Here is a 7,057-nt window from a genome sequence, read left to right as displayed (position 1 = left end):
GGGAGGTGTGTGGGGGGGGGGGGGGGGGGGGGGGGGGGGGGGGGGGGGGGGGGGGGCGCGGGCATGGACAGGTAGTGCCACGGAGGGGAGGACTGCATCTCCAGGCATGAGAGCAATGAGGAGACACAGGAGGAAGACAGGACCTTAGGAGTAAAGATACCAGGGTCCTGAGCATATTTCTGAGAAAGGAATCTGGGCAAATGGGGGGTGGAGGGAGGACAAGCCAAATTATCAAAATTGAAACACAAACACAAGGTGAATGCTGAACCAAAAGCTAAATGCAGAATTTTAAAATCCCTCCTGCCTGGGGTCAGAACTGGTTCCAGAGACGCTGTGGGCTAAGCCAAGAGATGGGAATCACGGAGGGGTGGGGTCTGGGGGGGCTGGAGTCCAGGCAGAGTCCGAACGCCTGCTTTAGTCCGAGCCGTGAAGATGACTAATAGTGGAAACCAGACTCAAGAAATCATGAGTCACCCTTAAGGGAAACCGCCGTCAGCGTCAGTACCTTCTCTGGGAACTTGGAACACATGTGCTTGAACAAATATTTTGGAATGTAATGTCTTGCATCAACATGGAATCGTTCCTTCATTTTGGATAGGTCATCACTTACTTTTCTGTTCTCAGAGCTCTTCGGTTACCACATGAGGCTCATAATATCTGTTTAGAATACTTTTACTGATAGAAAACAGCAATAAGAGCTAACCTTTTGGCAAAACGAAGTTTTACACTTGAGCTCCTTACGCAGAAGGAAGGCGTCCGCCAACCATCCACTCCGGACTGGTCTCACCCTCACCAGGAAACTGCCAGTGGACCGATGCTCAGAATGAATGTGCAGTATGGTTTCCCAGTCGCAGCTGGGCAATTAAAATCTGAATTTCTATAAAGTGAGATGAGCTCATTTTCTCACACACACCCCTTCCAGCTTAAGAAAACATTTGCTAATGTCCTATTATAGGTCAGGCATTGTGTGAGCTACTAAAGAGATTACAAAAATAACTAAGACCAAAAAAAATACTTGACTTTACAGTAAAAATATAATTAAAAGGTTAAGGATTATTAGTTCACTATCTATGAGAGATATAATACTTTAGGATTTAATTAAAAATATTTTCCCAGATATTCTTACAGATACAATAGCCTGGGCTGCTACTCGTAATCACATCAACATGGATGAATCTCCAAAAAGATGATGTCACGGGAAAGAAGTCAGGCACACAAAAGACTACATTCTATATGATCCCATTTATATGATGATCAAGAACAGGCCAAACAAATTTATGGTAGTAGAAGTCATGTGTGACATCTGGAGCGTGGGGAGAAGGCTTCACTTGAAAGGCCAAAGTTATACAAAGCTTACCAAACGGAATGATTAACTGTGTGTTTTATGGTATGTAAAATCTGACTTTTAAATATTAAAAAATACCCTCGGACTACATAAATATTACTAGGAATAGAGTGGTCAGATAAAATCATGGCAAAGAGTGTATCTGGTATACTTGATCTCAACAGCATTTATAAAGAAAATATACCCAATTTGGAAGGAATTTGGTGTAATGGCTATGACAAGAAGTTTAATAATATAGTCATATCGCCTCATAGATTTCAGTCATGGGTAAAAGATCCTAACATGGAAAACTAACAGGGTTTTAAAATAGTAATGAAAACAGAATTTGTATCCATTTCCTTCTGCCCTATCAACTGGAAACAAAAGTTTTCATTTGCATCTTCCACATCACTCTGCTACCAGGTACTGTGGCTCTTCACAGGGAAGACATTCTGAGAGGGATTCTCTAGTACAGTAGCCCTGCCACCCCCCAGCCCCTTATCCATGAGGGATATGTTCTAAGACCCTTATGGGTGCCTGAAACCACAGACAGTACTGAAATATATATATATATATATATACACACACACACACACACACACACACCCCATGTTTTTTCCTAAATATACACACCTATGTAATTTAATTTATAAATTAGGCACAGTATGAGATTAACAACAATAACTAATAAATATAAAAATTATAATATATTAGTTATAAAAATTACTTCTCTGTCTCTCTCTCATCACCGATCAATAAACTAAGATGACTACTAAGTGACTAAAAGGCAGAGAGCATATACAGTGTCAACACACTGGACAGAGGGATGATTCATGGCCTGGGTGGGACAGAGCAAGATTCCATGCTACTCAGAATGGCGCACAATTTAAAAATTATGAATTATTTCTGTAATTTTCCATTTAATATTTTCAGACCGTGGTTGACTGTGGATAACTGAAAACATATAAAGCAAAACCTCAGGTAAGGTGTGTGTGTGTAGGGGAGGAGAGATACACTACTTAATATCAGGATTTCTCAAAGGAAAAATCCTTGGTGGAGCAGGTCAGAGTGCCTGTGGGGCTTTTCCATGCTCACACACATTCTGATTCATGTCTCAGGGGCTTGGTTATGACTCCCAGCTAATGCCAGTCACTTCCGACCGGAATGAGTCACACCCCTCAGCAGCATGGCAGGAAGACTAAAGATCCAGTTCCTGGCTGAGAATCCAGGAAACGGGCTCTTTCCTAGCTCCCTGCCCTTTTCAAGTGGGAAAGGAAAGGTGGAGTGCAGGGAACAGGTGGATCTGCCTCATTCCTCTTTCCTCCTCCTTCGTCAGCTCAAGGCAACTGCACAGATTGCTTAGGCCCAACCTCTCAGCTCCTCCTTTAACTTAAGGGAGAAGATGGTGCTACACTGAGTTACAAAGGGGAGAATAAAGGGAACTGGAAATGACCTACCAAGTTTTGGTCCTTCCCTACTCAGTGCTAATATTTTAGCCCATCTTCCAAGAAATAAAGGGGCATACGACCATACAGCAACCATGCTACTTGCCCACCTTTGCAAGGTGCATTAATAGCTGTAGGAATCAATATAAACAAAGCTCCCAATGGAGCTGGAATTGTGAGCCTAAAACCATTTGCGGTGTTTTACACATGAATCTAATGTACACCTTGAGCCTTCTCATAGACCTGCTTTTTCAAGAGTCTAAGGCCATGTTATTGTTAAAATTATGAAAACAGCAGCCGCACTGGTTAGCCATCCCCAGGTGAGGGCCCATCCTGGCTTTGGATACAGCCAAGTTCTGTTCTCAGCAGTGCTATCCCGGTTCAGTCTCCTTTTTCACAATCTTCAGGTATAATTTGCTGGTAGTCTGTCGGCACATTTGCCTTCTCTGCCAGTCTGCCTACTCGTCAAGGGCAGAGGCTGCTTCTGCCTTGTGTATTGCTAAATACCTAGTGCTGAGCACAATGCCTGGCACACAGAAGGTGCTGGGTAGACATGGGGGAAATGAACTTCAGCATGCATTTCTGATTTATTTTATCACTTATTAGAATATAAGCTCCAATGAAGACAGGGTCCTCTATACCTGATTTGGGATCCTCAAACTCTAAAATGACCCACAGGAGGTCTTCCGTAAATATTGAATGAATAAAGGCTGTGAGACAAGATCAATCCAGGGCTCTGAGCTAAATTAAATCTCTATGCACATGAGGTTTTAAAAGGGCAATAGACTGATTTATGAAGGAATTTCCACAGTCAGCTTTCAAAGGGACGTTTCTGTGTGTGCCAAGTAAGTTGAGATTGTGATGGAACACCTCAAATAAGTATTTTCTTTGGAGTGTAAAACAAGCCTGTAGCCACAGTTCAGAGAACTGTACCTCTCAGGAAAACCATGATTGCCCCGTGGCTCAAAAGCCATGTGCTGCCCTAACCGGTTTGGCTCAGTGGATAGAGGCTCGGCCTGCGGACTGAAGGGTCCTGGGTTCGATTCCGGTCAAGGGCATGTACCTTGGTTGCGGACACATCCCCAGGAGAGGGTGAGAGGAGGCAGCTGATGGATGTTTCTCTCTCATCGATGTTTCTAACTCTCTATCCCTCTCCCTTCCTCTCTGTAAAAAAATCAATAAAATATATTTGAAAAAAAAAAAAAGAAGCCATGTGCTGTGTCGTAAAAAAATCAATAAAATATATTTTTAAAAAAAAAGCCATGTGCTGTGTTGCTTACCCTTACAGCGGATGACAAGGCTCCTGTGTTCTGTAAGCTGCGTTGTGCTGGTTGGAGAAGCACAGACCCGGTGGGTACTGAATACTGTTTCAATTTAAATGGAAGCAGGAATTACAAGACAGTCAGGCAATCTTCTGAACGGAGCCTAGGCTGAACCCCTGGATGACAAGAACTGCAATTCTAAGTGCAGTCATGAAGAATGGAATTTTGGTTTTTACTGAAAAGTCACTTCAATGGAAGGCTTAACTATACAGCAAAGACCTTAAATTCTACCAGATCTGGGGACAAAAACAGCCTTCTTCCTTTCCCTTTGTTGTCTCCTGCCCAAAGGGAAAGCAGTATCTCACTTTCCTTAGGTCTGAGGCTCCTGAATACGGGTGCTCTCCGTTTCTGTGAAGAAGCAGGCTAGGTGTCCGATGAAAATACTGGGACAGAGGAAGGATAAAGGACTCTCCGGAGACTGATGAAGAGCAGGAAAAGGAGCTGACCTGGGATAAATAAAAAGGACCACAGGCCAGAAGAGGGGCCCTTTCTTCCTCACCAGTCAGCTGCAGTACAACAGGATGCTGGCCACACCCTGGCCCAGTCGAGGTGAGGCTACCTGCAGCAAGCGGATGAAGTTCATCTTTCAACACAGGGAGGAGCCCTCTTTTTACTTCAATCTCCAGGAGACATACCGCTAATCAAATTCAGGTTTTCATCTGCAAATCCAAACCTCAAGAAAAGATCACTGTCACCTAATCCCTCAGACCTACACTTATCTAAGGCTCTTGGGGAGGAGAAGGTGGGGGCCCTCAGAGAGAGAAAGGAAGGACCCACTCTCTCCTTCACCCCTCCAGACCCAAGGGGGTGCAGATTCCCAAAGTACCTCACAGCCCTCGGAGAGTGGGGTTTGGCTGTGCAGGATAATAAGGTAGCTGAGAAGGTCCTCTCTCGGAGACTCGAGATCATCTCCAATTCTGAAGACGCTTAGAGAAGAGGTGCCAAAAGTGAGCTGCCTGCATACACAATGGCCAAAACCTGGGAAGGGGATGGAGGGAAGGTTGTCAAAGTCAAATAAGTTTTTAATATCAGGTCAAAGATCACTCCCCTCGTGTGTCTCGTGACTGCCTTCCCTCCAGTGAACAGTGAACTCTCTGAATGATCCTCCAAGTTCCCACCATTCAGTGGTGACAATGGAATGACGGAGAACCCTGAGCCCTGAGAATCTCACCATTCACCTTCTCCTCTCTTCTCCTGTCATATTCTAAAGGCTCATTTTGCAATAAAAGCTATTTACTTCTTGTCTCCTTGCTCATTTTTTGTGCATTTGATGCTAGGATGACACAGGGGAGCACACAGACTTTGCTTACAACTGCCTGGCAGCAATTAGGAGAATGAGATAGGCCACAGGTGCCCCTGATGGAAACAATCCCTACATTTATGAGCCATTTATTGGAAAGATAAGCCCCAGGACCTCTTGCCAAGATTCCCCCTGAAATAGGTTTCCTGGAATTTGGAGAACCCAGTCGGTCTGAAGATCTGCGAGAGTACAGGAAACACAGTAATTATCTCTTTGCAGAAACAACATGCTATTCTTCAAGTCCTTTATCTTTAAATACACGTGTCTGCAGAACAGCCACTGCCATGATCATCCTTAACCAGACACACAGCGTGACCCAGAGCGACGCCAGACGGCAGGGGAAGGACTTAGAGCTCGCTGAGATTGAGTAACTGTTCCCATGACTGCGTTTAAATACAAGAATTCATTAGGATGGTAAAACTGTAACTGCCCCTCCTGGAGTGTGAGTGAAAAAGCTCAGTGCCAGCACTACCTATCCCACCTTGCCTCCTCCTGACAATCCCACAGGCTGAAAAACAGGCTCTGAGAAGCCCAGAAACTTGCCCCAGGTGATCGATTCTAGGTGACAAAATCTAATGCAGTGGTTCTCAACCTTAGCTGCACATTAGAATCACCTGGGAATCTTTTTAGAATCCTGATTTCTGGGCCTCACCCTCTGGAAATTCTGTTTCTTTGTTACTAATGTTGTGGCCGCACCCCATAACAAAGAAAAAGAATTTCCAGAGGATAAGGCCCAGAAATCAGGATTTTAAAAAGATTCCCAGGTGATTCTAATGTGCAGCCAAGGTTGAGAACCACTGGTCTAATGCAAACTCCAGTCTTCTGAGAACAAGATGTTCCTTTTCCCTCCTCACTGCTGAGATCAACACAATCTTCACTTCTGCTTTCTTCTTTTATTTTTTTTTTTCCTATCCTCCTAGGGATTAACCCCACCCCCCTCCAAGAAACGCTGTTTTTTTACTATTTGTATGACTTGGAAACAATGGTGGGTTTCATTGGTTGGTTTTTCTTTTTCTGAGAAAGAGCATCTTATGATTTACACACATTAAACATTCAGGGTTTGTTTCCTAAGTAACAGAAGGAAATAGAATAAGGAACACGACTGTTTCCAATCAGAATATAAATAACAAAACCTTTACAATAACGTTTTATATGTGGGAAGGGTGAATCATTTTTGTTTAGAATTTAATGGGAGGTAATTTTTCCTAAAAACTGAGCACAATTCGGGGTTGCAGGGGCGTGCTTAAGGTGTGTCTGCGTGATGCCACACAAGGAAAATTTAGCCATCATTGTGTCTGTTCCAAGACTGTTTTACAAACAGCGAGATGGAATGTCTGGAGAAATCATAACAAATTCAATTATGTAAACACAATCTTAGTTTACATAAAACAAGCTTGATAAACAAACCTATAATTTGCATAATTATACTTTGTGAAAGAACATCTATTTAGATGCCTATGACCCTTGGCTAAAGTTCTGCCAAAGTTAAAATAAAAACTATAGAAAAGAGAATTTTAAAGACCAATATCCTTTTTCCCCCCGCCAATTTCAAGTATTTGTATCTCAAAACAATGTGGGAAATAGTAGTTTCAATGTCCTAGATTGAAAGCATTAAATATAAAAGCAACATCTGGACTTCACAAAAGAATACATTTTCTTTCATTTG

At 43.1% G+C, this 7,057-nt stretch overlaps 1 protein-coding gene across 1 annotated transcript in view; it reads right to left on the bottom strand.

Moving 5' to 3' along the window:
• The window catches only part of ANO6 (anoctamin 6), a 183,935-nt gene extending 178,886 nt beyond the window's left edge, over positions 1-5,049 (bottom strand). Inside the window, exon 1 of the mRNA XM_014529566.1 lies at positions 4,918-5,049. The gene's annotated coding sequence lies outside the window, so the exon portion shown is untranslated. The remainder of the gene's footprint in view (positions 1-4,917) is intronic.
• Positions 5,050-7,057: the final 2,008 nt, after the last annotated feature.

Source organism: Myotis brandtii, unplaced genomic scaffold, assembly GCF_000412655.1.
Source record: "Myotis brandtii unplaced genomic scaffold, ASM41265v1 scaffold686, whole genome shotgun sequence".
Lineage (NCBI taxonomy): Eukaryota > Metazoa > Chordata > Mammalia > Chiroptera > Vespertilionidae > Myotis > Myotis brandtii.
This window is presented reverse-complemented; position numbering and strand designations above follow the sequence as displayed.